The sequence below is a fragment of the Crinia signifera genome, chromosome 5, assembly GCF_055691185.1.
Source record: "Crinia signifera chromosome 5, ASM5569118v1, whole genome shotgun sequence".
Lineage (NCBI taxonomy): Eukaryota > Metazoa > Chordata > Amphibia > Anura > Myobatrachidae > Crinia > Crinia signifera.
This window is the reverse complement of record NC_139221.1, coordinates 212,025,301-212,053,183: the sequence shown is the minus strand read 5'-3', so window position 1 is coordinate 212,053,183 and position 27,883 is coordinate 212,025,301. Positions and strand designations below refer to the sequence as shown.

General features: G+C 46.1%; 1 protein-coding gene across 3 annotated transcripts in view; it reads right to left on the bottom strand.

Moving 5' to 3' along the window:
- SUGCT (succinyl-CoA:glutarate-CoA transferase) overlaps positions 1-27,883 on the bottom strand; it is an 848,669-nt gene that overhangs the window by 616,885 nt on the left and 203,901 nt on the right. The gene's annotated exons all lie outside the window — the stretch shown is intronic.

The following is a 27,883-nucleotide window of genomic DNA, read 5'->3' as shown; positions in this document are numbered from 1 at the left end:
GAGCTATCTTTAGAGTCAAGCTTTGGTTTCATTATGCTAATTATAAACTGACTTTAATATTCTAATATCTAACTTAGATTTAATACACAGATTACAATACACAGAGTCATGATACTTTACTTCATAGTGGGCCTTATTCTGGTCTGTGCGTACATTCGCGCAATCTTTCGGACGGCGTTTTTTAGCCGTGCATGCGTGGGCAACGCTATGCGCATGTGCCACGCATGGTCTCCGTACTTGTTCTCACTAATACCGTACAGAAATGTGCACCGCAATCACTCTGGAAATATGGGTGTATTATGGGCGTCATTCGGAACTACACAGGGGCGTACTTTCAAAGTGGGCTAAACTGGGCGTAAACATGGGCGGACACGAGGGAGTGCACTCATTCTGGTAGGCGTGCATTCGGACAGCACACCGAATGCACGCGAACCAAAAGGCTAGAAATATGCGGTGTTCATAAGCAAGTATTGCTTTGCGGACACCACTCGGTCATGCGCTAGGCAATCGGAACGTCTAATCACTACGGGCGCACCTCAGCTGAACACAATACAATCCACTCCTTTACTCATAACTCATTAATTACACGCTTGTCAGTGCTTCAATTGGAACCATTGCAGCTTAAATGGACCATTACTAAACACACACATATATGCTGCAGTTTTGACACACATTTACACGGCAACCAATGGACAGAACTTACTATCACTAATAGAAATAGACATGTCACTTCTACATGTAACAATTAAACCACACATTTGGGGATCAAATTATAAATTTATTACAATAACTTCAAAAATATAATGGAAAGCATGTTATTTGACACATGCAACAAATAAAAAGGTACCATGGCAGGAATGTTAAAAAATAAAGTTAAAATAAAAAATTATTTATGACATACATAGCCACAGCAAAATCATTAGGAACACATCAGGTGGCTTCACAACAAAAGTATATCACCAACACTTCAAGTACAGCAGACAGTAATGGTAGCCGAAAGAGGCCAACAGGGGAACCAAACAAGACATTCCAACCGAGGGCAAATGTGGGTACCCTCTGCACGGGATTGGACACAGGAAGCTGACACACACAGCTCAATGAAAGATTTGGGAAGACATAAGGGTGGAGATTAATGCGGACACAAGTTCATTTGCGGGCACGTTTGGCCCTGGTAGGCTCCTTGCCACGTGCAGCAGCTCTTCGGCCACGGCCACGTTCTGATGGTGGCCCAGGTGGAGCAGATGCTGGTGAGGGGGGGGATGGTGTTCCCCCTCTGCCAGCAGGGAGTGCTGCTGGTGGGAATGCACCAGAAACGGATGACAATAGGGCCCTATTGCTGGAAACTAGCTCCACCATAAGCTCCTTATGGTGGAGGAGGAGGTCATTTTGGCGCAGGGCTTGATCTGCCAGCACCTGCAGGCTTGCAGCCATGGCCTGCTGGGCCTCAGCCATAGCCTGCAGGCTCCCAGCTATTGTCTGCTGGGTGCTGACCAAACCCTGCATGACCTCCTCGGTTCTACGCATCCGCTCTGATGCTAAGTCTCCCTGCTGGTGAATCTGCCCAAGCACCTGCACCCACCTGTCGTATTCCGGGTCGGCTGGTGGCTGCTGCTGCTGCACATGCCTGCCACTGGTGGCAGGTGGCACAGACTCCGCCACCTCCTCAAGAGATTCTTGACCAAGCGGTGGGGATGCTGGTGAAAGAGAAAATTACAATTACAACACATTCCAAGCAAATTAGTACCAACTACTTATGCCATGACAAATAATTACCTTCAACAAAAGCAGCAAAGACTTCCGCTGGGGCCTCGCTATCCATGTTGCTCACCCCCCGGACCTCCTCTACTGCAATGCAGCACTCGGCCATCCCTTCCAGGGGGGTGAGCTTCAGGCGGCCTGGCATGGGGCTAGCCCCAGAGGTGTGGCTGTGTTCCCACCGTTTGGTCAATTTCTTCTTGAGGTTGGTTTTGAAGTCGTGCCACCTGCAATCAAAGTTTACATATTACTACATGTCACTCCTGATGTTTGCTGTAGCAACCATTGCAATCTGCAACAGATTACAACATGTGCTTCATTACACACAACTTACATTCTATTAAAATATACAAACAACCCTTAGAAGATACATTCACACTCACCCTACAATAACTATCGATTAAATGACATGGCAATCATGTCTGTGGCTCCAAGCAACGTGACCGGCCATTTACCAACTCCATCTAACATCTATTTTAAACATTACTGGTCTTGTACTGGTCAAATGTAACACACATGAATTTGCCTCTTCTTAACGTGCTCCGCCTCACGAACTTGTGGAGCCACCGCATTAATCTCCGCAGTTAAGTCCTCCCAAATCTTCCATCTCCTTGTGTGTGTCAACCTGTCCTGTGGACACTCGATCCAATCCCGTGCGCGGGGTACCAGTATGGCAAGCTCCTGCGGTTCGTATGCCATGTTCCTGCTGCTTGGTTCCTCTGTTGGCCTATTTCGGCCACGCCCACGGCCACCTGTCGCTGTACTTGAAGTGCTGGCCAGGCTACTCTGTTGGGAAGCCACCTGTTGTGTTCCCAATGATTCTGCTGAGGCAGAAGATGGGCCAGCTGCAGATTGGGCTGATGTGGATGGCCCAGCAGCCTGCTCTTCTCACACTGGCTGGTCTGTGGTGAGGGACACATAGGAGGTGCTGGAGTCCAGGCTTTGAAAAAGTTCCTGGCACTCCTGGTCTCTTTGAGATTGAGATCCAGCCATGTTTGCAACAACATTTAGGTTTTCTAGCACACCTTTATATACTATTTCTGTAATTGGCGTACATCAGCGACACCCTGCGTTCCGTGCAGCAGTGTTCCGTGCGGCAGCGTTCCGTACGGCAGCGTAGACCGTGCGGCGCATAGGCCACGCCCATACCAGCGGAAAAAAAACAAAAAAAACAGGCATACTTGCTAAGTCTGATTTAGTAGTTAATGGCAGTTTTGAACACCAATAAACACCTCAAACTGTGGCCAGACATGAAATGTATATGTGAATGTACATTTGTACTGTGCACTTGTTTGGTATGTACTACTAATGACACTAACCCATTCCATATGTAAATCCAGTCCACCACTCAGGCAATAGTAATCAGTGCTTGCATCCAAATCACATGTGAAAGGTCTCCAAATACTGGCTTGATGCTAGGTACATTGAATTCCACATCTCTAGTGTGGGCCGGTAGAAGGTAAGTGTTCACATGGCACCATGGCCTAATATTGGAAAAAGGGCTTGCACTATTTGCTATGTTTCTGGTGTATAGCTTTCACTATAATAAAGCTGTCTAGTTTAGTACCTTGTAGAGTTAGGTGTAACTGGCTAGTGATGCACACTATTTCAACTGTTGTTTTCACCCATGTTTGGTGAATGTAATAAATTATATATAATGGGTTGTAAACTTCTTTCACCCTGTCTGTTTTGGAGATACTAAGTAATGGCATGGTCTGCTCAACTATGCAAAGCTACAGCAAGTGTTGTTTTGCGATGCAATGGTTTAGCCGTCTGTTGTGGCGCATACACGCTGTTAATGACAAAATGAACAATAAAGTTAATACCAAATATCACTCTGAACAACCAATTACAGGGCATGATTGCTTGAATTGTGCCATTGCTAAGATGGCGGCCTATGGGAGAGCAGCCCCATTCTCTGCTGCGGAGCTGAGGGCACTGGTCTCCGTTATGGAGACCAGGCTGGGGCGTGCGGGCCCTTTCATAACCAACCGGCAGAAGCGCCATGCCTATGCCGCGGCCCGCAGGTGCATATTCGCGCGCACCCAGGTGCGCAGGACCATCGCACAGCTGGAGCGGCGATGGTCTGATCTGAGGTGGCGCCAGCCCGAATTGTTCCAGCAAATAAGGGCCAGCATTGCACGATGTGAGTGTTTACACATTAAATGGCCAATTGTACATTAATGCTTCCATTACCTTTTTTTAGCCAATAAGGGAACATGGCTGATCACGAGTTAAACATGGCATACACTATATGTGTGGTACTTCATGTTTGACATGCTGTAATGTGGGTCTAATATGTCATTGTTTTTGCTGCATGATGAAATCATGTGCCTTATTTAACACTCTGCATTTTTAATTTTCTTACAGCACGTGACCGTGCAAGACAGGCCCGTGAGCAGGGCCAGGAGGAGGTGGCCCAGGAGGAGGTGGCCCAGGAGGAGGTGGCCTCGGAGGTGATGGGCCAGGAGGAGGTGGCCTCGGAGGTGATGGGCCAGGAGGAGGTAGCCGAGGAGGTCATGGTCCAGGAGGAGCTGGCCGAGGAGGTCGTGGAAGAGGAGGAGGCGTGTGAGGTGGTGGAGGTTGAAGGAAGTAGTAGGTAAACATAAGGCATCATTAATAATTGGTGGTACTACTATTTGTTAGGTACCACTGCTGAATCTAGTCTGTTTTACTCTGTTATTAATTAATAAACAAAAGTGGGTTACAACAGACACACTTAGGGGTTATAGGCCCAAGCTGAAAACGTGGAATCTGGAGGCTCACGTAGGTGATGAGTGTTTATTTATGGAGGGCCTTTCTATACAAGCACAAATAAAACATCCATGGAGTATGGTCAGGCGTGATTTATAATTGAGTCACAAGTGGGCAGTTCCCCTGGGCCCCCCTCTAGCCAGTTGGCCCGTGTTGTTGCCATGTATTTTGCAAAGCTATATTGTAGGATGGATTGCCTTTAGAAATTGTTTGGTGTATGGAAGCGGATTAGTGCTGCACTTTCACCTATCCGGCAATGTGACAATGATTCAGGAAGTAAGGGGTAGAGGGACCAGGCTAGCCTTTAAATGTGGTATCTATCTATCCATCCATCCATCCATCCATCCATGTATCTATGTATCTATCTATCATGCAGTTTAGCTATTAAGCAGTGACATGCAGGTATATATGTATGGCAAAATGTGGCATGTTCTATTGGATGTAGCTTTCTAGTAGATTGGTGAGTGTTAAGGCAGGAGAAGTGTGAGTGAGGCTCAAGTGTTGTTATGATTTTGATACATACATTGGCAATTTTATCACTCACATATTCTGTAGTGTAAGCCACTGTGTGTGTGTGTGGGCCCATCTTTTTTTTTTCCATTACAAACAGTATTGCCTATGTAATTGTTTGTATGTATGAATTCTCATGCTGTAGGTACTTAGGATTGACTGTACAAGGTCGACCTGAATAGCATAATTAATGTTGATCCCCCATTAACATGCCCACAGATGACCAGAGGCAAGAAGGCGAGAGGTTGAGAGGGGCCCTCCTCAGGCTGCGCCAGCACCTTCTGCACATGGCTGAAGAGGTCCAGAATGTGTGCGACCTCCTGGTCTGAAAAGTTAATTTAATTTATGTTAGATGTTAATACATTTTTGTCATAAAAGTTAGAAGTGGTCTGTGTGTTATTGTATAATTTTACAGTATAAGTATAAATATAAGTATATAAGTATAAATAGTGGTGTTTATTTATGTAAGGTGCAAAAGGGATATACAGTATATATAGATGGCTTTAGTGCATAAAAGTGGTTGAAAGTGAAGGGTAATGTAAAGATGTACATAGTGTGTTGATGTGTATGTGTGTGTTTGCATGTGAAGAATAATTGATGATGTAGCATACATAACACATGGGCGTAAAGGGCCAAGAAAGAATGTTGTGAACTTAGCATGATGTAAGGGTTAATCTAAAGTGGTATTAAAGTGTTTAATTATCAATTAGATAAATAATAGATGACCATTAAAAACAATCCCTTTTGAATGAGGTTGCCTAATTGCATAAGTGGGTCATGTTACAGATTTGGGTGTTCTGATAATAGTGTTGAATTGTGCGTAAATACACCGCATCGGTGCGTACGGCCAGGTTCCCGTCCGTTCTGACGCGGTAAGACCGTGCTTACGCTGTAAGACCGTGCCGAATCTGTGCGTGTCCACCGCACACGCAAGGTTTGTATGTCGTCCGTAAACACGCCCTCTTCTTAAAGAGTGAGTCCGTCCGAATGCGGAGGCTCGGTGGGCGTTTCTACGGACGATGTCCGCACAGCGTGGCGTGCGGCACGCTACGTAAGAATTCGGAAAAGTACGCACCGATCAGAATAAGGGCCATAGTCGCCGTGTCAAAAAACATATACATATATAAGAAAAAAAGGACGATTTATTATTTATTATACTTTGTCTACTTGACATTTTTACAGGTACATAATGGCCCGTATTCAATGTGGCCAGCGAGGGGGTTAGATGGCAGGGATTGCCAAAAAAAGCAACTCCCATGCCTTTTAACCCTCCTGCCAGCCGCACGCCCTATTCCATGTTCCAGGGGAATCCCCCAAACAGTTAGGCTTGCGGCTAATGCAGGGAGCCCGCAGCATTTAGCCGCGAGCCTCGCTGTTTTAGTGGCCGCACATTCCATTTTCCCATTGCTGCAAAGACCTAGCGACAGGGAAACAGTGTGTGCAGGGGGTCAGTTGAATACTGACCGTGCGAGCTGTGATAGCGAGCAGTCAGCACTGCTCACGGTCACAGCTTGCAAAAATCATTGAGACCAGTAGAAGGGCACAATCAAAAGAAATGTAAAAAAGCGATAAGAAAAAAAACAACTAGTATTAGGCATACAATATTTACTGATTATATCAATCGATGGGAAATTCAGATGCACAGTTCTTAACAAATGCTTCAGAAAAGGAGATCATCCTCTCCTGTAACTCCATATATTCTACATTTGCAAATCCTGATATTGTCTCATCAGTGTCCTCCAGAATTCCAATTATTCCTTCTCCGTGAACAACACTTTCTCTTCAGACAACTTCCTTTTAATTGCAAAATACTCTCACATCGGCCTAAGGCGGTTATTCTGGTTGATTCGCAGCCTTGCGATTCAACCAAACCACACCCTGCGAATGTCCGTCCGCCCGCCCCCCTCCCAGCGCGGGTTCGCCGGCACAGGCTGCGACTGGATTTTTAGCATAAACATCCATTTGCATGCTGCAGGTAACCTTCCACATTTTTTGATGGTTATCAAAAGATGTGGAAGATACACGCATATAAAAGTGACTAAAGTGACTTTCAAGTCACTTCCATGTGCGTGTACACTGGGACGGACATGGACGGGCAGCTGACATCCGGTGATGTCAGCTGCCCACGCCCCGCACCCACGTCACCGCCTCATGAAATGAAATGCTGGTCGTTCCCATATGGTAATGGGGCTGCCCGGTGTCCCCCGCCCCTCTCTACCCTTCTCCACCGTCCGCTCGCCGCATAGGGTATGTGCACCCAGCGAACAGAATGTTTGCAGTGTGTGCAACGCTGAAACGCGCAGACGCACATCGGTCCTCCGTGCGAATGCACAGAGGACCGAATGAATAAGAATAAAGCCCTACATATAATAGACTGAGATGTGAGCAAAGTAGATTTGAAGCAGCTATTTTTTTTAGGGTAACACCGGGCTGGCGGAGGCTCACTATTACACTTGGACCCTGCTTGATCTAACTCAATCATGGCTCATGAGTCTCACCTTCTGCCACTTCTGACATTTCCCCAGTCTTTAGATCTTTACACTCTGACTTACTCCCATATTTAAGCAGCCCTTTTCCACTCACAAGACTCTAAGCACTCCAAGCAGGGTTCTCCATGATCATGATAATGTAGATTGTAACCACGTGTATCAGTATCCTCAGATATAGTCATGTTTTGCTTACATGTGTTATGTTCTGTAAATTCGCATAGCAGTTTCTTTGTCCTCACATTACATTATATTAATCTAATAAATTGTAAAAAGATATTTATTTAGATCAACAAGAAATAAATAACTTTAAATCCCCAGGAATTTACAAAACATAAGCAAAACATGTAGGCTTGCCTATTTCTGAGGATATTGATGCACGTGGTGACTTAGAATGTACATTGTCGTGCTTATGACAGGGGATAAGCCAAAGATACACTTATACTTCTGGTACACTATAGGTTTTTTTTTATGTAAGCTTTGATGTGAGCATCCAATAACCTTGTTTATCAAGCACTGGGTGGTCTGAATTCCCATTTCTGCACTGCAGCTTGGAGTTCCCCGTAATGCTTCCCTTAGTTGGAGTTTTCTATACCGGCCTAAAGGATTCTCTGTATAAACAAACGACACTATCTGAACATTTTTTTTTCTCTCCATTTTATGTACTGGAATGTTTCTGTTGAAGGGAGGTGTTGAACCTACAGAAGTCACATAGGTGGTGCCTTACGTCCTGTACCCCCATTGTTTCTGGTCTTTGTTATTCGTATTTTTCCTTTTTCTTAACAGATGGTATTGGTATGCAATGGAGGATAATCTATTGCACAGTTAGTAACCAGGTAGCAGGCTCGCAAAAGATACAGAAAGACAAAATATTCAGTTGCAACCAGGACACAAGTGTCTCTATCTGTGGGTGGGAAGATTCATAGTCTGCAAAGGAGGCATGGCCTTGCAGGTAGTGCCTAGAACACACAAGTTGGGATCGTAGCCTTGCAGTCCAAACCCCCACTCTGGGGGGAAGCATGGAGCTGCTGGGTTGCCCCAGGGGACCAGTCAGTATGTGGTACTGGATCCTACACTGTGACAAGAGCAGGTTGCTGTATGTTATGTCACAGTGCAGCACCTGGCTCCTGTCAACCTATGGCAGGTTACATCCAGGTGTGGCCACCTCCCCCCCTCCCTCGTAGTGACACAACTGAGCCAGAATAAGGGCACTGTATCTCTAGTACAGATGTGTCCATTACTGTCTTTGTTCCATATGGCCACATTTGTAACTGTACAAAAAGTATTATTACTCATAGATGAAACTGAAGTCATCCTTATAGAACACTAGTAACTGCAGCCAGAAAGTGCCAGGTTACTCTGTCTACCACTCCCTACCCTGTCCCAGTATATTTACCAACTGTTCCCAGCCTACTATAACCAGGTGGTCTATCCCATTGCTTTGCACCCACCCTGGGTTCCACTAAATGTGCCGTGTACATTCGGTTAAATGTGAAAATACTGTACAACTTACAACCACCATTACTGTAGGTCATTTCTGTCAGCAAATAGTTAAAAAACTATAAACCAATTTAAATAGGTAAAAGCATCATGTACAACATCACAAAAAGAAACAAAACATACAGCAAATGTAATAGTCAAATTGTAAGTTGCAATATTGGCATTATCCAGACCTGATCGCTGCGGTGCAAATTCGTTCAGGAACCAATTATCAAACGACTGTGCATGTGTCTGGGCTGCAGTGCGCACTCGCGATGGCACACAGCAACAAAAATCAGCATCTTCGTTTTATTTTAACTCTTGCCTCAGTTTCATTGACAGGAAGCTGCCATTTGTGGATAGTGGCTGGCCGTTTTCTGGTTGTGTCGGTGTAAATGCAGGCCCGCCAGGGCATTTTCAGGGAGGGTCTGTGACATCGGCTCCTTCCCCGATCAGTCTATCTCTATCGCACGGGAAGAGTAGGTTCCGGGTTACGCACAGACTGCACACACTGGAAAAACCATTAGATGGTGAGTGAGATGCAAATCTGATCTGCAATTACGCAGAGCAGCAGTCAGGTCTGAATAACCCTCATGGAGAGATAATTATACAATAAAATAAATAATTATTTGTCGAAGATACAGATCAAACTGTTCCAAAGATACATTTGTCCTCATCATAGTTACATCACAAGCATGATCCATACATATTACTTTGATTTTTAATGCATAATACAAATAGATTTCTGCATATTTTCATAGTTTGGATACTTGGGGAATACTTTTTAACACGAGTGGAAGTAAAATTATTGTCATTTCAACATACCATGTCAATGATTACAAGCATGCTGACATGAAAGATTAGCTCGGTAATGAGTTTGTACTCTGGTGACTTAGGGGAAGCATTATTTGCATGCAAGGTCCAGGGAGAAGACATGTCTTATCCTGTAAATGGTGACATCTGTGGAAGTCTGTTTTGAAAAACCATTAGTATGAATAGTATAGTATAGTGGTTGAACTACACTATATTATAAACACCCGGGGTAACTAAGCATGTAAATGAAAAGAGGTGATGTTGCCCGGTATCCGGACCCGGTGCTTAGATGTTGTATGGTCGACCACCCTTAGCCGACCCAGCTTAGTTAGATGCTTAAAGATAGTTGGCAGATGCTAGAGCAGCAGTAGAACTAATTAGGCACCGATGACTGACCGGTGGTACCATAGTCTACGGACACATGGTTGACGTGACTTTTCGTTTCATTTTTTTGGCGCCGGCCCACATACAGTATACAGTGTCCCCAGGGACCCGTGTGACATTCTGCACCAAAAAATCTAGAAAAAGTTCCGTTGACTATGTGTCCGTCAACCATGGTCCTGCCAATCAGCCGCCAGTATCTAACTAGCGTTATTAACAAGCTAGCGTCCGCCTACATCTAACTAAGCCAGGTCAACTAAGGGTGGTCAACCATACCGTGGTCGATCTAAACCCCGTCGACCTGCTATACCACAACCATGTTGCCCATAGTAACCAATCAGATTCGGTCTATCTTTTTCTAGGATGAGGTATGTGATATATGTATACTTTTCAATGTTTCTTTACTCCATAGCTACTCCAGTTTAGTATTACTTAATACTCGTATTTATTTTTCAAATAGTTCTAGTCATTTTTAAATGTTATACACAATGTTGATACAATCCAAGTGTGTGTGTGTGTGTGTGTGTGTGTGTGTGTGTGTGTGTGTATTGTATACCAGATCCAAAAGGTGGAGCATTTTGCATTTTGAAGCCTGTGTCCTAGCAGTTAACTCCATCTTTGGGAACCTTCCCCCAGCAATAGGCTCTCGCCTATTAATCGTCAGCAGACTGCACATTTAACAACATTGCAGTTATCTATTTTGTACAAATACACATTTTCATTAATTACATCTGCCTAATATATATGTGAAGCTAAAAGCAATCATTACCAATACATTGAACACAAGATTATGCTCAATGTATAGGTATATAATGTATTTTATTGCAGATGGCCTTGCGCATGTTCTCTATCATCCATACGCATGCGCAATTGTTTGATTATTCGCAGCAGCACGATCAGGTTTGAATAACCCCCAACATTTCATCACTCTCCTCATAGTCGCAGTATGCATATCTTTTTAAACTACAATATGATGCAGCTGCTTTCAGCACAGGTCATTCAGGACACAAACAAAAGTAGCATCCACCATTTTTTTCAGACCTAGCTTGTATAATAAAACATATGAAGTTCCCCATTTAATGTTCAAGTATTGGTAGTCAATTTTTGAGCCTGGATATTGGAAAACCAAACTATGGTAACCAAAAGTACATACAAAGCACTGCACCCCACAAGTAAATGATAACTTCACCAGAGAAAAAATCTAAATGATTTTTATAAAACTTTCTCTCCATAAATTCAATTGGTGCAGCATTCCACCAAGTTGTAATAGGTGATTCCATGCAATACACTGTAGCTATATAAAATCCATCGAAACACAGGCAAAGAAGTGCTCTGTTGCTGTCTTTATATATACAATAGATATATAGATATACATACCTCCCAACATCTTAACTGCAGAAATAGGGATGTCTGATTTTTTTTTGTCAGTTTTGGGGCATGGTCAGCGCTGTGTGAGTTTTTCGCCATGCTCCCAGCCCCTCTGTCTCTCTGAGCAGGGCATCAGCAGGTAAGGGGGGACTACCAACTGCCGTGCAGAGTGTGAATCACTCTCTGCTGATTAACTGCACCTGTTACTTCCTCTTATATGTTTATCCAGAGCAGGGGGTCATTGCTCCCAATGCCTACAAGAGGCTGGGTAATAGGTTGGAAACATTAGGTGTTCTCTGTGTGGAAAACCTGTTATGCTGTAACTTAAAAAATGTCATGCTGTTACCTTGTATGCTGTCTACCTGCAACAAATAAAGAACAAGACTTTACTGCTACCCCAGTCTATGTGATTCCTTGTCAAAACAGATAAAAGTAATAAGTACGGAGCAATTGTGCTCCCTGTGTTCCCTGTGGGGATAAAACTTAAAAATACAGGTGTTCATGACAATCAATCAGATTATACTTATCATTTGTTATTTATATCTAGAATCTGATTGGTTTCTATCATCTCTACAAGTCCTCTTAGAAGGTTTGATAAATTCCCCCAAATATATTTAATGGTACTCTTTACCTAGAAGGGCGCCCATCGTGGCCATCGCGGGCATTGAATGCACTAAAAAATCGGGTGCGATGCGACCGACGCGATGCCCGCGATTTCCCATAGGGAACAATGTTAAATGTCTCAATTGACCCGATTTTCCTGTTCAATGCCTCAATTGAAACAATGTTAAATGGCCCACAGAGGCCAAATAGGCACCCTGAAGTGTGAAATGGCCCCCACAATTGTTAACGCCACCCCACGATCAACGTGAACCCGAAGCGTGGCGAGCGCAGCTAGCCCGCGAGGGGCGGCGATACGCGTCCTACGACCTTTTTATACCCCCACTATCCACATCGGCGTGGAGTTGAGAATAGAATAGTGTGGCGAGCGCAGCGTGCCACCGAGCCCGAAGTGTGGCGAGCGCAGCGAGCCCTGCGAGTGGACGCGGATATCTGTGAAGCCCGCGAAGGGACGCGTTTACCTGTGAAGGTATCCGCGTCCGCTCGCCACGCTTCGGTCTCGGTGGCTCGCTGCGCTCGCCACACTATTCTATTCTCAACTCCACGCCGACGTGGATAGTGGAGGTATGAAAAGGTCGTAGGACGCGTACCGCCGCCGCTCGCCACGCTTCGGGTTGACGTTGTGCGTGGGGTGGCGTTAACAATTGTGGGGGCCATTTCACACTTCAGGGTGGCTATTTGGCCTCTGTGGGCCATTTAACATTGTTTCCTATGGAAAAATCGGGTCAATTGAGGCATTGAACAGGAAAATCGGGTCAATTGAGACATTTAACATTGTTCCCTATGGGAAATCGCGGGCATCGCGTCGGTCGCATCGCACCCGATTTTTAGTGCATTCAATGCCCGCGATTTTTTTACCTGCGATGACCACAATCAAAATCGTGGGCGCCGTGCTAGGTGAAGAGTACCTATTTAATTATTACTTCCAGAAATCCATCCAATGACACTATGTGCATGGTTAACTCTGGTAAAAGCTTAACTATTCAAGGCATTTTTTCTTTACTTTTACTAAGTATAGAACAGTATACTTATGGGATTGTAATATTTATGCTCATCTGAAATGAAGTTCTTCTACCTGGATGTCCCTTAGGAATCCGGTCAAAATGTCGACATGCAGAATGTCAATATCCTGGAACTGAAATTTCGCCACCTGAATGTCAACATCCTGGATGTCAACATGTTTTCAATGTAGACAGTAACAATGCAAACCCATGCAATTAGGGTTAGGCTACAAATAGGGTTAGGCTGCGGTTAGGATTAGGGTAACAGGGTTTCTTTTATTCTACATGTATGTTTAGTCATTCTCAAGCTGACAAAATGAATAAATATAAACACCAAGGGAAATGCTGTGTTAGCCACAGAGGAAATAGAGGCAAAGCAAAATGAGTGTCAAGATACACTGTCTGAATCTGTTGTAACATGTACGTGTCTGTAGATACAGGAACGGAGACCACTAGCTAGAGATTAAGTTGAGGTGAGGACGGCTAGGACATTTAGGGAGTAGACTAGCTAGAATTAGGACCGATCAACTGACAGCCGGGAAGGATCTCTCCTTGGCTTTCAGCTGTCGGTATGAGAAGGGCCGGCCCGAATATAATGCTGCCACAGAGAGGGTGCCACGCTGGGAAGCCGCTGATATATTACAAACAGCACCGCTGTTATTTCAAATGTGCTGCCTACTACAAGCTAATTGGAATTTTCAGTGCGGCCGCGGTGTGGCAGCCAATCAGGCAGCGGCGGCTCCTGATTGACTTACAGATACAGACTGCATGCGCCGATTGCCTTACAGCAGGCAGCGCAGCGGCGCGACTGAAATACCAGCAAGCTTGCATTTTAACAACATTTATTTTTGTTAGCCATTAAAAGGTATCATATTTGCTAGATTGCTATTTTGTTTTTCTCACTGAGGAACAATAAAACTTTTGAAATACCAGCGGCGCTGTTTGTTTCAGTGACGTCAGAGCGTGGTGCCCTCCTGTCTGTGCTGTGGCAGCTGCATGACAGAGGTCTGCACACAGTTCTTTAGAGGTAAGGGGGTAGCTACTGGCGCTCACGCGTGCGCGGGTGGTACTTTAACAGGGCAGCCACTGTCCGGGCCCCCAATGGAGAGACCTGGCTGCCCGGGCCTCCTTTCTCATTTAGTCCTCCCTCTCTCTCCTCAGCAGCCACCCTGTCCCCCTCCTCTCTATGGGCAGCAGACGCCCATGTTCAATAGTATAAAAGCTGTGTCCATTTGCTCTGGGGGGTCTGCTGTAAGCAGGGAGGTGCTTTAGTGGTGTAATTCCCCCCCCCCCCCATATTGCAATGAGCATTAACACCCCCTCCCTCCCCCTCCATGGAAATGAGCATATAACCCACCATGGCAACAGACATGAAATCCCCCCTGGCAGTAAGCATGTAATTTACCCTAGCAACGAGCAATAAACCCCTGGCAACAAGCAAGAAACCCCTGGAAATTAGCTTGTAACCCCTGGTAAGCGGCACTTCAGAGGGGAATTTTGAATATAAGCAGCACTAGTGGGGACATTATGTGTGAGCGGCACTTCAGAGGGCATTATGTGTGTGAGCGGTGTTACAGGGGCCATTATGTGTAAATGCACTAGTCATCTTTTGCCATGAAACCCCTTTCAAAGAGTAATTAGCCTTACTGAGGGGCATCATTTGTAACTTAAAAAAGATTGTTGGTGTCAGCAGCATAACTATGTGTAATGGGCATTATGGTGTGTGGCATAATATGGAATGGGCAGTACGATGTGTGGCTTAATGTGTAATGGATATTATGGTGTATAGTGTAATGGGCATTACAGTGTGTGGCGTATAGTGTTAGGGGCATTATGGTGTATGGCATAATGTGTAATGGCCATTACAGTGTATGACAATGTGTAATTTGCATTATGGTGTGTATATTTCTGGTGCAGTGTGTCCAACTGAATCAACCTGGTGCAATCTGTCTAAGGGGCTCTAGCTGTGCCTAAGGGGCTCTAGCTGGGCCACTGTGCCTAAGGGGCTCTAGCTGGGTCACTGTGCCTAAGGAGCTCTAGTTGGCGCAATCCGTATAAGTGTCACTACTATGTAGGGTTACTACCCGTCCGGGATTACTCCGGACAGTCCGGTATTAAACTGGGTGTCCGGAGTCCGGACGGGTGGCATTCCCGGACTATACTTTGTCCGGGAACGGAGCAGGGAGGGTCGGGCAGCCTCGCTGCCGCCGCCGGGGACCAAGCTCCGGCAGGCATCGATAATAGCCGCTGCCGGTGACCCGGCGGCGGCGACTAGCATCACAGAGCACTGCAGGAGAGGAACTGACTATTTGAAATCTCGCGCCGGCTCGCTCAGCTAATCGGGAGTGGCGGCTCCTGATTGGCTGTCAGTGCCAGACCGCGTGAACTGGCGCGAGATTTCAAATAGCACAGACCTGCACTGACAGCTGAGCCGCCTATCCCTTCCGCATGTCTCCTCCCTCAACCTCACTGCATCTAAACTACATGGGAGATATGGAGAGGCTGCACATTCAGGGGGTTGCTGCTGCCGGGGCCTTAGATGAATGCCTGGAGTACAGGAGGTCAGTCCTACTGCTGCATATCAGGGTCCATTATACCCAATGCTGCTCAGCACTGTCCCATACAGTGTGCACTTATACTTACCTGTACTTCATCTGTTGCTAGGATACCTTGTGAGGACACCGTCAGTGTGGCCAGTGTATATTTATCAGTGTGGCCACTTATATCCCTTTCACATCACACATATAACCTGGGTTTTTGACTGTCATCCATGGAGGTGCACTGTGAAAGCACCAAACTTTACCAGAATGTGGTAGACAACTCTCTGCCCAAGGATTTCTATTCTAATACATATAATACATGCTGCTGGCTTAGGGTTACCACCTGTCCGGGATTGCTCCGGAGAGTCCAGTAATCGAGAATGGCATCCGGAGTCCGGACAGATGGCTGCTGCGGACTATACAACGTCTGGGAAATCCATTCGCTGCGCGCTGGGAGGAGGAGGGACATTGTGTCATCTCCCCCCTCCGGCTCCTCCTGTGGCGCTCGCTGTGTGACGATGATTGCACCGCAGTGTGTGAGCCTGACGGTCAGACAGACAAACTCGTGGTGCAGCGCAGTATTACCACTGGGTAGTACAGTAAGCTGCGTGGCCCAGCCAGCCGCCCTGTTTCCGACCCGAACCCACAGTCATCACTGCATCTGTGTATCTCTTTACCTTCCATTCTTACCTGCCTGGGCGGCGCAGCACCCAGCCCCAGCTACTACTAGTACCGGCCCAGGCTGTGGCCAGACTGGAGGAGAGGACTGGTCTGGACTGCAGCCAGGCAGCTCATGACGAGCTCAGGCTTCCTCAGACCACCGATTCATTCACTACGAATGGTCTACGAGCATGTAATCCCCCATGGCATTGAGCATGAAGGCCCTGGCTATTAACATGTAGGTAAGCGGTACTTATATGGCATAACATATAGTAGCCATTATGGTGTGTGGTATACACATCATATGTAAACGACATCATGGTGAAGGCCCTGGCTATTAACATGTAGGTAAGCGGTATGGCATAATGTGTAATGGGCATTACAGTGTGAGTTATAATGTGTAATGGACATCACGGTGTGTAATGTAATGGGCATCACATTGTGTGATTAACACATAATGGGCATCACAGTGTGAGATGTAACGTGCAATGGGCATTTTGGTGTGTGATGTAAAGTGTAATGGGCATCAAGTTGTGTGATCTAACATAATGGGCATCACGGTGTATGAGATGTAACATGTAATGGGCATCACTGTGTATGAGATAATGTGTAATGGGCATCACAGTGTATGTGAATGTGTAATGGGCAACAGGGTGTACAACATAACGTGTAATGGGCATCATGATGTGTGACGTACTGGGCTTTGCAGTGGAATTTTTTGGCGCGCGCCTTCGGCGCGTACTATACCTGTTATTTATTTAGTCTGGCTCCTACATTTCATCCTGGCTCCTAGATTTAAAAAAAACATTTGTCTAGCCCTGGCATAACGTTTAATGGGCATCACGGTGTGTAGTGTAACATGTAAGGGGCATCGCGGTGTGTGGCATAATGAGTAATGGGCTTCACGGTGTGTGGGATAATGTGTAATGGGCATCACAGTGGGTGGACATGTAAGGGACATTATTGTGTGCAAAAACAAGAATAGAATTGAGGCAAAGGTTAAAAAAATAAATAAAAAAAAAGGTGGGTCAAGGGGCTTGACTGGGGGCATGTCAATGGGCAGGCTGTGGGCGTGTCAAGGGGCGGGTCACTGTCCGGGAATCTCTCAACACAAAGGTGGTAACCCTACTACTATGTGGTGTAAAGTGAATAACGGACACTACTGTGTCATGTAATATGAATGTTACTATTATGTGGCCATGTCCGTTTCTCCATGAAGCCATGTCCTAAATGTTTGGTGCAGCTCCCGAGGTGTCTAGTTGTAGAACTGTTGCTACTGGGCTCATTATGTGTATAAACGGCACTACGACTACGGGCATTATACACCCTTTTTTTCAGTGTACACGTTGGCAAGCACTGTCCCTTTGTAAAGTATGGGTGGGCACAAATTTATAGTTTGCAGGGTTGCGCCAAACACCCTAACACTGGCCCTGAACAGAAGGATATGTGCGCTAGAAGAAAATCCAGGGCCACTTGCTAGTGTTGCCACCAGACTAAAAGTAGCTAGCCAGCCAGCCCCTGGTATAATTACACTGGGGGGGGGGGGGGGGCTGGTGTGTGGAATTACAATGGGAGACGTGTATATAATTATGCTGGGGGGCAAGTGTGTGGAATTACAATGAGGGACACATGTATAATTACACTGGGGGGGGCAGGTGTGTGGAATTACAATGAGAGACGTGTATATAATTACACTGGGGGGCAGGTGTATGGAATTACAATGAGGGACACATGTATAATTACACTGGGGGGGCAGGTGTGTGGAATTACAATAAAGGAGCCCATACACTGTTTTGCGGCTCCGTTATGTACTTTTAAAGTACACATCGTATCGGATCGCATGCCTTGTGCATGCATTTTGCATGCACTGCGATCCGATACGATGTGTAGCTAGTACAAAGAGTATGTGCAGCACATACTTTTTGTACCGTACTATGGCCCTTATTCTGATCTGTGCGGAAATTCCCGCATTCTTACGGAGCGGTCCGCACGCCACGGTGTTTTTCCGCATGCGGCCATCGTCCGTAGAAACGCCCACGTGTCCTCCGCATTCGGACGGACTCACTCTTTAAGAACAGGGCGTGTTTACGGACGACATACAAATCATGCGTGTGCGGGAGAAACACTCCGATTCGGCACGGTATTACAGAGTATTACAGAGTATGCTCGGGAATACCGCATCCGAACGGGAGCCAAGCGGTGCTACCGCACGTAAGCGGAGGATTTCCGCCAAACAACCCACTATGAAGTATCTTCTGCAATACATCACATGACCCACTTATTCAATTACCTACCCTCATAAAAAACAGCTTATTTGGAATTGGAATCAATTAGATTCCAATATATCCTTACAAGCATGCCTAACACATGCATAGCACACATTAACCCTTACAGCAATGTAAGTGCAATGGTTTCTATTACACCCTGTGTCAAACATTATAAACATTCTACACATATACTATTTAAAGTGCTAATAAAACCAACAACTGTGAACTTGCATAAAGAATTTATTAAAATATCTATTTAACATAATGAAAAAAAAAAAAAAGGAAACATTAAATGAGCAGGTCTTTTAGGTCCTGCAAGTCGGCTTGAAGGAGCCGGAGATGGTGCTCTGCTCGCAGGAGGGCCCCACGCACCCCCTCATCTGCCGGTGTGGTGTCATCTGTGGGCATGTCAAAGGGGCAAAAATTAGTCATGTTATTCATGCATACATTTCACATACTACGACATAAATTGCACAAATGCTAGGTGACATGTGTGTATATATATATATATAGAGATATATATCTATCTATGTAGAGAGATAGAGACACACATAGATAAATATATATGACACATACATATATACATACATGCAAACTTATTTACTACATACTGTCTATTTTGCCCTCGACCCTTAACTCTGCAGAAGACATAACAGTCATATTGTTTCTTCTCAGTCACAACCCACCCATGACTAACCAATGTCAAGCAGGTCATGGCCTACGTCAATAACAACTTGTCACAATCTGCTCAATCTAAGTTCAGTGATGGTTGGTGGCATGGGAGTTATGCAAATGTCAGGAATGCACAATACACATCCTCTAAATCATAATTCTGTCTAAACCAACCTACAATTCTGTGAGTGACAAAAATAAATCAGAACTACAGGGGGGGTTTAGGTAGAGGAGGCTCCGGGGACACTGCCAACTTGTGACGCCATTCCAAGGTAGGCCGGCCCATACTCCATTTCGAGCATACATCCTACAGTTTATAAATAACATTCACCAACAATATCGATGCCACTATTTGATGGGTCATAATCTACGCTTGCAGCAGGTGATTTTAATCCACAAATGATCCACTCATCCCTTTACTCCTGGATCCTGTTTAACTACAACGGTTATGTGGCAGTCCAAATGGACCTCCAACCCATCCCACAAACCTGTGTAATTGAGAGGTGTCCTGGATGAAAGTGATGCCTTGGACTCCCCATCTAACCCGTACCTGTATCTGTAGCTACCCACTTTGGGGTCTATATGATTAGTATGTGCCCAAAATTTTTAATCAACAGTGCTACATAACATATACCAGTACAACTACTTCATGAATGATGCATTATGTAAACATACCGATCTGCGGCGAGTCCGGTGCCTGGCACGCCTCCTCCCCCTCGGAACTTGATGTGTCCGGGGCAACCGTGGCCTCCTCAGCCCCCTCCTCCGCCATCTCCTCGACCACAACAACCTCCTCCTCCAACTCCTCCTCCACCTCCTCCTCCAACTCCTCCACCTCCTCCTCCAACTCCTCCACCTCCTCCTCCAACTCCTCCTCCACCTCCTCCTCCACCACCACCTCCTCCTCCACCTCCTCCTCCGCCACCAACACCTCCTCCTCCGCCACAAACTCCTCTTCCACCTCCTCCTCCTCCACCTCCTCACGCACCACCTCCTCCTCCACCATTTGCTCCTCCTCCACTTCCTCCTCTTCCACCCTTGCCGCCACCTCCTCCTGGGGGTCTTGGGCCTCGTCCTGGGCCAGGCCTGCCTCCGCCTGTTCACGGGCCTGTCGGGCTCGGGCTCGTGCTGTGTGGTAGAAAAAAACATCATGGTCAATGTCGGCTCATTGGGGCACATTTATTCATCCATAACAAGACATACATGGAAGGGTGATAATGATGGCAAACGATGCAGGAAAGTAGCTCCTTACTGTTAATGGACTCCAAATTGTGACATTTAAATTATTATGTGATTGTTAGTCATTTGTTCACACATTACAACCCAGGCATTTATCAATGTGTAACACATATTAGATTGGGCACATTGTATGCATCAGAATCCTCAATGCTATGGCATGACATATAAAAGGCACATGACTGCATGTTAACCAGGAAGAAGCACACATAAGAGTCTATGGACTTTTAAACCCATGGACACCCACTTATCATGAGACACATTTTATTGCTTATATATGCTATGTTGTAAGTGCGAAATTTCATAGCTAAAATACTCACATTCAGCAATTTCGCCCCTTATTTGTGTGAGCAGCTGGGGCTGGCGCCTGCGGAGGTCCGACCACCGCCTCTCCAGCTGCCCGAGGGACCTCCGCACCCGAGTGCGGGCGTAAATTCGGCGCCCTGCCGCTCTGTACGCCCTCCGCTTATGGCGGTTTGTTATGAAGGGCCCCGCACGGCCCAGCCTTGTCTCCATGACGGAGACAAGAACCTTGAGCTCCTCATGCGTGAAGGGTTCTGCCCTTCGTGTCTCCGCCATGTTGACAATGGCATCTATCAACCAATCAGGTGGTGGCATTGGTTGATCACAGTTATTTGTGATAATAACTTTATTGTTCATTTTTACATTAACAGCGTCTCTGCGCCAACACAAATGGTGAAAAATTCGCATGCCTTCAAAACCGTAGTGTTGATGTATGCCAATGAACAAATCTGATATATATAAAACACAGTGTGTATGCCCTTAGCAAATCCAATAAGGCCGCGCTCCGCCAAGCAACGCGTGCTATAGCTTAGCAAGGCATAGCTGTAGTTAGCATTACTTACTCTATGCATATATGTGTATGCGTACATTTATGTGTAAAAGACACATACACACACTTGCAGGTATCCTGAAACCAGCATTATACACCAGCCCTGCCTGCCTGCCTGCCTGCCTGCATGCTCCTTGAAATGTTGAAACATGTGAATAAATTCCAACATCATATATAGATATATATCTATATATGCAAACAAATCATACATCAACACAGGAAATAATCCCCAACACATGATAGAATAAATCAATGTACTCACCAGTCATCAGGGATAGTATCAACTACAATAATGAAGATATAACAAACACATAAGATCCCTTGTCCAAGGTATAATAATTAGCACCTATATTGAACTTCCCCCCAAACTAAGCACATATGATAAATATCTCCTATTTCTTTGCCATTAGGAGGGCAGGCTGGCTAATTTTCGTGTTGTAACACTGACAACTAACACACTGTACTTATTTGAAGGGGTGATTTGTACAATAATTGGTGTGTTCTGTCAACTCAATAACATGTACCTGAAGTATCTTTGCGCCACAGAGTCCCGCAGCTGGTATCCCCTCCGGCATTCAGGGGCGCGGGATGGGCGCATGGGCGGATCTTGCGGCTCAGATGGTACCTCCCACTCATCAAAGGGTATCTCACGCCGCACAGCAATGTTGTGGAAAAATATACACAGGCCCACGATCCTCGACACCATTTCAGGCGCATATTGTAAGTCACCACCAGTGCGGTGGAGCACTCTAAATCGACCTTTTAAAAGCCCAATTGAGCGCTCCACCACTTGCCTGGTGGCAACATGCGCCCGATTGAATGCCTCCTGTGGGCCCGGTGCTGGGTAGCTGTACGGCGTAAGTAGCCAGGGCGTACATGGGTAACCGGAGTCACCCAGAACCCACGCATCACGGCCTTCCAGCTCTTGGAGTCTATGCCATATCCCGGTTTGTCGGATGACATGAGAGTCATGGGCACTTCCGGGAAACTTCGAGTTGAAGGCGAGAATCTCCATGGATGGGCCACATACCACCATCACGTTCAGTGAGTGGAACAATTTGCGGTTCCTATATATCTTCTCACTTCGAGATGGAGGCACAAATGGTACATGGGTGCCATCCACAGCCCCTATCACATTAGGGAAGCCAGCAATTTGATGGAAGGCCTGCTGGCTTCTGCGCAGGGTCTCGGTGGCAAATGTCATGGCCATGAAGTGCCCCTTGCGCCTGAACATGGCCGACGTCACACGCCTCAGGATTCGGCAGAAGGCCGGCTGAGATATTCCAGCAAGTACTGCCACTACTTGTTGGAATGATCCTGAGGCGCAGAAATGCAACACCGCCAGCAGCTGTGTGTGAGGCGGAATTGCTGTCGTGATCCCGTGTAGAGGTTCCAGATCGCTCTGAATTAAGGTGAGCAGATCCAGAATGACATGTGGCGGTAACCGGTACCTAGTAAGTACCTCATCATCGGGCATAGCAAACAGAGTCACCCGTGTGCGATAGATTCTAGCACGTCCTGGCCTCCTTGGCCGACGAGTGGGGAGAGCCGCAAGTGCCCTTAGCCTCCTCTCCATGTAGCGCATAATAGCTTCTGCAACCTATAAAGAAATGAACATAAATACTGATGCACCTATGCACATAATGGCCATATCCCACTACAAATAGATTTGTAGCCTTCAATACGTACAATAGATGGCCGCCCCATGAAATCCCGCAGATCCATTTGACTCTCTAATGATGACACAATAATATGAACTCAATACACACCGTCCAAAACACACAGATAAAGGTGTCAGCATTTTTTGCCGACATCATGTACTATGACACATTTCATCTATTGCTGGGACATGTTGTCCTGCAATAGATGAACCCACACAGGTTTAAGCCCTGTGAGTGAAATAGTGAACATGTGACATGTTGCAATAATAATACACCACTTTGCTGGCCCAACAATCTGTAGTCAGTGAGGCAATAGTGCATACATTCATACACTTACATTGTTAATGGATATCATATCTACAAGGAGCATGGAAGAGCTTACCTTAGACCCTGACAAGTCCAGATCTGAAGACAAATGATTCTAGCAGGAAGACATTATTTATAGGGCTCTCACATGTGTGGTCTATAACAGTAGAGATGAGTATTGCATGACTTGTGGCCTGGATTCTCTAAGGGAATGGGCTACTTTTAGCTTGCACTAAAACGCCACAATACCACAGTAGTCATGAATGAAATGTCATGTCATGCTAGCAAATAGCATGTGTATTGAGCAATAGTCACAGGTGTATCAGAAGATTCTATGCAATGTTAGCATTGGTGACCAGTATTTCATGTCGAACTTTCGCCAGGTTTTACACAATGGAATTTCCGCCACCGTATGCGGCGCGAAAAACCAGCGACGTACGCTCACGCACGGAACGCAGCTGCCGCTGATGTCCGCCAAACAGATTACACAAACAGTATATAAAGGTGTATTAGAAGGTGACAATGTTGTTGCTAACATGTCTGGATCCCAACCAGAGGTGGACCCAGTGCTGCAGCAACTATTTGACCAGATGGACTCCAGCACCACCTATGTGCCACTGCACATGCGGACAGTGGGTAATGAGGAGGCTGCTGGCCCTTCTCCAGCAGGGGAACCTGCACCTGACCATTCTACAGCAGGGCAACCTACACCTGGCCCTTCTGCAGCAGGCCAACCTGCAGCTGGCTCATATCCACCATCAGCAGAATTGTTTGGAACACAACAGGGGACTTCACAAGGTAGTACCATGGCCAGCACTTCAAGTGCAGCGACTGGTGCCAGGGGCCGTGGCCAGGGACGTGGCAAGGGGCGAGCCAGTGCAACAGCGGAACCACCCAAAAAAAATAAGGCATATGAAGCACAGGAGCTGGCCATCCTGGTTCCCCGAGCACGTGATTGGATAGAGTGTCCATCCGAGAGGCTGACACACACACGCAGATGGAAGATTTGGGAACAGATAACGGCAGAGATTAATGAAGTAGCGCCACAAGTTCGTGAGACGGACCATGTGAAGAAGAGGCAAGTTGTTTTGTGATACATGTGGCCAGTAATAGCCAAGTAATGATTGAATTGATGCTTAGATGCATTTAGCAAATGGCCCGTGAGGTTGTTACGATACACATACATTATTGCCATGTAATTTCATTGTGAGTTAGAGTACGGTGATTGTGAATGTGTATTGTAACGGTTGATATCATAGTTGCATGTAATATTATATATGGGACAATAATCACATGTTGTAATATGTAGCACAGAGCAATGGCTGCAACAGCTAACATTGGGAGTGACATGTATTAATATGTCAACTTACATTGCAGGTGGCAGGACTTCAAAACCAACCTGAAGAGGAAGCTGACCAAGCGGTGGGACCACAGCCAGACATCTGGGGCCGGCCCCATGCCATCAGGGCTAGAGCTCACCCCCCTGGAGGTGATGGCCGAGAGCTGCATATCAGTTGAGGAGATCCGGGGGGTGAGCACTATGGATAGCGAGGCCCCAGCTGAAGTGTTTGCGTCTTTTCTGGAAGGTAAATATTGGTCATGCCATAAACTTGTGCAAGTAATTATCGTAGAATGTCTCCTAATTGTGTTTATCTTTGCCCACAGACACCCCACCGCTTGGTGACGACTCTGTTCAGGAGGTGGAGGAGTCCGTGCCACCTGGCCCCAGAGGTAGGCCTGTGCAGCAGCAGGCATCGGGCCAAGCCGATTTGGCCGCCTTGGCCGAGGTGCTTGGGGACATCAACCAGCAGGGAGACTTGGCATCAGAACGGGTGCGTAGGACCGAGGAGATCCTGGCGAGCTTGGTCAGCACCCAGCAGTCCATGGCTGCGAGCATGCAGGCCATGGCTGCAAGTGCTCAGGTGCTGGCCGAGCAAGCCACCCGCCAAAATGATCTCCTCCTCCACCATAATGAGCTTATGGTGGAGCTGGTTACCAGCAACAGGGTCCTAATGGCATCCGTTTCTGGTGCATTACCAGCGGCAACACTCCCTGCTGGCAGGAGGGGTAGACCAGCCAACCCCTCCACATCATCTGCTCCACCTGCCCCAGCATCTGGCCGTCCCCGAAGAGCTGCTGCACAGGCCAAGGAGCCTACCAAGGCCAAACGTGGTCGGAAATGAACTTGTGGCTGCATTAATCTCTGCCGTTATGTGTTCCCAAATCTTCCATTGTGCTGTGTGTGTCAGCTTCTTGTGTCCAATCACGTGCTGAGGGGAACCAGCTGAGGCCTTGCTTCATATGTCCTTTGTGGTTCCCCTGTTGCCCTCTTTTGCCTGGCATTACTGTCAGCTGTACTTGAAGTGATGGCCATGGTACTATCTTGTGAAGTCCCCGGTTGTGTTCCAAATGATTCTGCTGATGGTGCATATGAGCCAGCTGCAGGTTGGCCTGCTGCAGAAGGGCCAGGTGTAGGGTGCCCTGCTGTTGAATGGTCAGGTGCAGCTTGCCCTGCTGTAGAAGGGCCAGCAGCCTCATCATTTCCCACTGGCTGCATGTGCAGTGGCACATAGGAGGTGCTGGAGTCCATCTGTGTGCAATTATATTTGTTTTGTATTATTATTTATTTTGCGGCATTCCTGCCATGTTGTTTATTGTTTGTATGTATTATTTTATGGTCATTGCATCACACTGCCATTGACTGTGACATGAATATAAATAAATGTGTTTACTTTACCCAAAATGTGTGGTTTCATGAGTACATGTCAAATACACATGTGTATTGCTAGTATTAATATTCTGTCATGTCCATTGTTAGCAGTTTGAAAGTGTCTGACAAGTACAGCATATGTGGGTGTTTAGTACGGGTTCCTTGAAGCAGCAATGGTTTCAATTAAAGCACTGACAAGCGTCCTATTAGTGAGTAATGAGTAAAGGAGTAGATTCTATTGGGTTCAGGTGTTAATGGTTGTAGTCATTAGGCGTACGTTCGCCTACCGCATGAACGAGTGGTGTCCGCAAAGCAATAGTACACTTGTGGACACCGCACATTTCTGCCCTTTTTTCATCGCGTGCATTCGGAGTGGTTTCCGAATGTACGCCCCCCAACATAAGTGTACTCCCCCGTGTCCGCCCATGTTTCCGCCCCGTTTTGCCCACTTTGAAACTACGCCCATGTGTCATTCCGCATGACGCCCATAATACGCCCCTATTTCCCGACTGATAGCGGTGAACAGTTTTGGACGGGATTTGGCCGAACTGGTACCGAGTCAAGGCGTGGCACATGCGCGTAGCGTTCTCCACGCATGCGCAGACGTCATAAAGACGCGATCCGTAAGTACGCGGTAAAGTCCGCATCAATCAGAATAAGGGCCTATGTGATGCGCGGGAGCGCGCATCGCATAGTACAGAATGGAGCCGGACACAACGGAGCGTGTATGGGCTCCTTTAGGGACATGAGTGTATAATTACAATGGGGGGCAGGTATGTGGAATTACAATGAGGGACACGTGTGTAAAATTACACTACGGGGGAGATTTATTAGGATGAGATATTCAGAAATTTAGAGATTTGGGAAGAAATCTCCAGTTTTTTTTAAAGCGGCAATCATTTACACTTCGAAATCAAACTGGTTTTGCAGTGTAAATGATTGCCGCTTTAAAAAAAACTGGAGATTTCTTACCAAATCTCTCACTTTTTAAATCTCTCATCCTATTATATCTCACCCATCATGTCAATATTTGTTATTATATGTATTATATTTGATTAACGATTGATGGTGTGCCTTGGTAATTTTAAATCTTGTTTAGTGTGTCACACGTTTAAAAAAGTTGAAAATCCGTGGTCCAATGTGTACCCAGCTTTAATCATTTTTGTCCTTTGTACAGCAATCCTAAATGCAGATTTATATTATGGATGTAACATCTGCAAGGTCTCCGATGAAAACGTCACAAAGTAGAGAATTACAGTTTTCATTTTATTTTTGAATACATGAAAGAGAAAGTAAGAATAATGATTTAAGTGACTATATCTCTATATGAGCATTGTCTATTAGAAATTTAATGTTGTAATGACTGTTGTAATGTTGTAAATAATAATAATAATAATAATTATTATTATTATTATTATTAGATCATCATTTTATATTAGCAAGCCCTTCATGGGTAATACATAGAAATAATAGTAATTATAAAAATACATAATTCTCAATAACTGACAAATGTTTTACTTATACTCTACTATCTACTATCGGCTAAATCCAAAGGCCTCTTCTCTATCCTCATCCAGCTTGATCTGTCGGCTGCCTTTGACACTGTTGACCACCCTCTCCTGCTCAACACCCTCCGCTCCTTTGGCATCACTGGCACAGTCTTCTCCTGGTTCACCTCATACCTCTCCGATCGCTCCTTCTCCGTCTCCACTCCGAGCTCCTCCTCTCCTACTACCCCCCAGCCAGTCGGTGTTCCCCAAGGGTCAGTCCTTGGCCCTCTCCTCTTCTCCCTCTACACCACCTCTCTGGG